Source organism: Lepus europaeus, chromosome 14 (genome assembly GCF_033115175.1).
Source record: "Lepus europaeus isolate LE1 chromosome 14, mLepTim1.pri, whole genome shotgun sequence".
NCBI classification, from domain to species: Eukaryota; Metazoa; Chordata; class Mammalia; order Lagomorpha; family Leporidae; genus Lepus; species Lepus europaeus.
Window position 1 is genome coordinate 38,925,541 of NC_084840.1, and position 4,746 is coordinate 38,930,286.

At 39.5% G+C, this 4,746-nt stretch overlaps 1 pseudogene; it reads right to left on the reverse strand.

The window, feature by feature from the left end:
* On the reverse strand, positions 1-758 carry LOC133773403 (F-actin-capping protein subunit alpha-2-like; annotated as a pseudogene).
* Positions 759-4,746: the final 3,988 nt, after the last annotated feature.

The following is a 4,746-nucleotide window of genomic DNA, read 5'->3' on the forward strand; positions in this document are numbered from 1 at the left end:
TTATGCAGTGTTCATCTGTGAATTCTCCATCTCTTTGCTAATCTTGTAGCTAAGGATCTTGTTCCAGTCAATCTTACTGCATGTAACTGGCAACTGCATGCAACTGGCTTTAAAAGTAGTGTCTGACATTATCTGATAACTCACTCATGGCAGTCTCATATTCATTTCCCACAGTTTCTATAATTTTTGTAAGTTATTTTGCCATTTGTGCCTCATTAGATTCATTGTGGAATCTTGTAGCTCTTTATTACTCACTAGCTGAACATTGCCATCTTCATAGCAATGAGCCTGAATTTTCAAGATAACAACCACCTGAATGATTGAAGGTGTGACTGTAAACTTCCACTCTGATCTCCAGTGACCATTCCAAAAGTTTTTTTGCTTAAAACTGATGGTTTTCTATGCATGCAATAATGGTGCTGTCCATCTATCTTTTTACATATACAGTGCAGACCCCCTTTGGATAATGTTCTTTTACATAAGCACAAAGATCAGTCTCTACTGAACTTCTCCCTGATTCGATCACATTTTCTTTTTCCTGGATCTCAGATCAATTGCTTACTTTTTTTTTTTTTTTACTTTTATTCATTCATGTTAAGTCGCCTGAAATGATCTGTTTTAAATGCTCATTAATGTAAATGGCTGAACAAATCCATTTCAATGGATACTCAATATCCCACATAGTTAAGTCACTTCAACACAGCCTCATGACAACTTCCACACCAAAACAGTACCTTATTTTGTAAATTTTGACCCATTATCACTCCCAAGTTATGTTTTTATCAGCTGTCAAGTGTACAAGGTGAAGATAAGTTTTAGTTAGATGGGGCTGCACCTGGAAAATATCAATTGGTTACTTTCTAAAGTGACCAAATTTGAAACAAAGTCTGTTTACGTATACAAATTCTGTTATCAATATGCAAATACATGTGCTGCTCCTTCTCTGAGATTATAATTATTAAGCAGTAACAGAACATCATTAAATACCCCATTAAGTTCTCCAGGAGGGGCATGGATGATGAATTTTGCTGCTATAAGCACTGTCTCCTCATCAGACAACTGCTCCTCAGATCTGCCATCTAACATTTATTATTTCTTGATTTCTGTATGTGAGCCATTCTAACCAGATGAGGTGAAACCTCATTATGGTTTTGATTTGCATTTCCTTGATGGCTAGTGATTCTGAGCATTTTTTCGTGTGTCTGTTGGCCATTTGAATTTCCCTTTTGAAAAATGCCTGTGAGAGTCTTTTGCCCATTTCTTTACTGCATTGTTTGTTTTGTTGTTGTTGAGTTTCTTGAGCTCTTTATAGAGTCTGAATGTTAATCCTTTATCAGTGTCATAGTTTGTAAATAATTTCTACCACTCTGTCCATTGGTTCTCAGTTTGCTGAAGTTTCTTTTTCAGTTCAGAAGCTTCTCAGCTTCCTGTAATCCCATTTGTAAACTTGGCGTTGATCGCCTGGGCATGTGGGGTCTATTCCAAGAAGTCTTTGCCTTTGCCAATGTCTATCAGAATTTCCACTATATTCTCCTCTAGTTATTGGATGTTATCAGGTCATAAATTTATATCCTTGATCCATTTTGAGTTGGTTTTTATAGAAGGTGTAAGGTAGGGATCTTGTTTCATAGTTCTGCATGCAGAGATCCAATATTTCCAGCACCCTTTGTTGAAGAGACTCTCCTTACTTCAGGGGTTGTTTTTAGCTCCTTTGTCAACGATTGCTTGGTTGTACATGTGTGGACTGATTTCTGGAGTTTTTGTTCTTCACTTGATCTTAGCCAAAAGGCTGAGAAGTGATGAAGTTTCTATTCTTGTCCATTGGTCTACATGTCTATTTTTGTCAAATAAATAAATATATATATATGGTTTTCCAAAATTCTAATGTTAATATGCATATCTTAAGATTGTTTTTAAGTAAATTGAAGAATTTAGTATTTTATTAACACAGTTTCTAAAACATAAAGACCCTGTATTTGGTAAATAGAATTAACTTTTCAAAGCCCATGATAAAATCATACAAAATCTACTCTCCTCTGGAGTTGGGCCCTTTCATTGGTCCTGTTTAAATAAAAAAAATTTTTCCTTTTAACAATGTTTAAACTGTTATTGCTTTAATTATTTCCATCTGCTTACTAGCATTGCCTTAGAACATATTCCAGTTGTGGTATTTTGTTCTTATATTATTATAAAGCCGGGAATTGTCTGTAAAACATTATGGTTAGCATAACTGGTAAAGCCGCCGCCTGCAGTGCCAGCATCCTATATGGGCACTGGTTCAAGTCCTAGCTGCTCCACATTTAATCCAGCTCTCTGCTATGGCCAGGGAAAGCAGTAGAAGATGGCCCAGGTCCTTGGGCCCATGCACCCATATGGGAGACCCTGAAGAAGCTCCTGGCTCCTTGATCCGGATCAGCACAGCTCCAGCCATTGCATCCATCTGGGGAGTGAACCAGAGAATGAAAGACCTCGCGCGCTCGCGCGCTCTCTCTCTCTCTCTCTCTCTCTCTGCTTCTCCTTCTCTCTGTATAACTGACTTTCAAATAAATAAATAAATCTTTAAAAAAAAACAGTATTGTGGTATTTGTTGCAGGTATAAAATGCTTATAATATGATCTACATTTTTTATATATTCAGAACTTAAGTTTGCCTTGTCACCACAGGCAGTGTAGCTATGATTAATAACAGCAATTGCTGATTAATAAAGCTGTAGGATAACATAGAGGTTGGGACTAGTGCTGTGGCACAATAGGTTAATCCTCCACCTGCAGCATCCCCTATGGGTGCCGTTTCTAGTTCTGGGTGCTCCTCTTCCAATTCAGCTCTCTGCTGTGGCCTGGGCAAGCAGTGGAAGATGGCCCAAGTGCCTGGGCCCCTGTACCCATGTGGAGGACCCAGAAGAGGCTCCAGGCTCCTGGCTTCAGATCGGCCCAGCACCTACCATTGTGGCCATTTGCGGAGTGAATCGGCAGAGGGAAGACCTTTCTCCCTGCTCTTCTTCTCACTGCCTGTAACTCTGCCTGTCAAATAAATAATTTTTTGACAGGCAGAGTGGACAGTGAGAGAGAGAGACAGAGAGAAAGGTCTTCCTTTTCCATTGGTTCACCCCCCAAATGGCCGCTACCACCGAATCATTGTAAATAATGAATATACTAAGAGAGAGAGAGAGACCAGGGTAGTCAGAAGGCTACTGCATGCAGAAAGCTGAGTATAATAATGCTATCCATCTGTTCTCTATCAACTCCTGATTTGAAGAGAGATTTAGAGAAGAAATGAGAACCAAAACCCATGATTGTCACTGAGAACCAGGACTATTGCTATGAACCTGAGAGGAAATTCCATAATTAAAAGACTGAAGGAACCAACCCCAGCAGTAGGAGCCCTACCTTACTTATGGTTTTCTCCTTGAAACAGTAATTTTGCTGGTCTGAAGGAGAATTAGGGGATGTTAAACCTCCCCTACTATATGGCCCAAGAAATAGAAAAACTACAGCAGTCATTTCTCCACTCCGATACTTTAAAAAAAAAAGAGAGAGAGAATAGTATACCTGCATTCCCTTTGATTTTAAGTGCCCATGTCCTACGATTAATTTATCTGGCCAATAAATAGGAAAGGAGGCTTGAACATTACAGTGCTTCTCAATATTTTTCATGTTGTGGAACCCATATAAAGAGATATTGATAAACACTAGACAAAGTAGAAGGGATTTGCTTGTGTCTGCCAGCAAGTCTTCATTTTTCTGACCAAAATTATAGTTATATAAGAGGTTACATACTGAATTTAAATGCAATGAATGTTTTTTTTTAAATAAAGTGGAACTTAAATACTACTGCTAAAATAAATCTTTTGGGGTGAGATTCTGATGCTGTGGGTAAGATGCTTGATAGATACCAGCATCCCCACACTGGACTGCCTGGCTTTGAGTGTCCATTTCTAACTCCAGCTTCCTGTTAGTATGTATCAAGGGAGACAGCAGATTATGGCTCAAGAACTTGGGTCTCTGCCATCCATGTGAGAGACCCAGATGGAGTTCCAAGCTCCTGGGTTTTGCCTGGCTCAGCCTGGCTATTACAGGCATTTGGTGAGTGAACCAGTGGATAGAAGATAAATACTGTGTTTGAAAATCTAGAATTCCCCAAAATCTGTTCCCTGTCTCAATATTTGCTTCAAACTTTTATTCAATCTTTAAACAATGCACTTACATAAATACCTTTCAACATGAGGAATTCTGGGACTTGCACTGTAGTATAGTAGGCTAAGTCTCTGCCTACAATACCAGCATCTCATTTGATTCTGCTTCATGTCCTAGCTGCTCCTCTTCTGATCCAGCTCTCTGCTTATGGCCTGAGAAAGCAGTGGAAGATGGCACAAGCACTTGGACCCCTGTACCCACATGGGAGACAGGAAGAAGATCCTGGCTCCTGGCTTCAGATCCACCCAGCTCCAACTATTGCAGCCAGTTGGGGAGTGTACCAGCAGGTGGTAAATCTCTCTAATTATGCCTCTCAAACAAATAAATAGAATCTTTTTTAAAATGAAAATGAAAGACTTTAATAAATATGGCTTTCTTTTTTTTCTTAAAAATTGATTTATTTTTGTTTGAAAGTCAGAGTTACACAGAAAAGGAGAGGCAGAGAGAGAGAGGGAGAGGTCTTCCATCCGCTGGTTCACTCGCCATTTGGCCACAACAGCCAGAGCTGCACCAATCTGAAGCCAGGAGCCAGGAGCTCCCTCCAGTCTCCCAT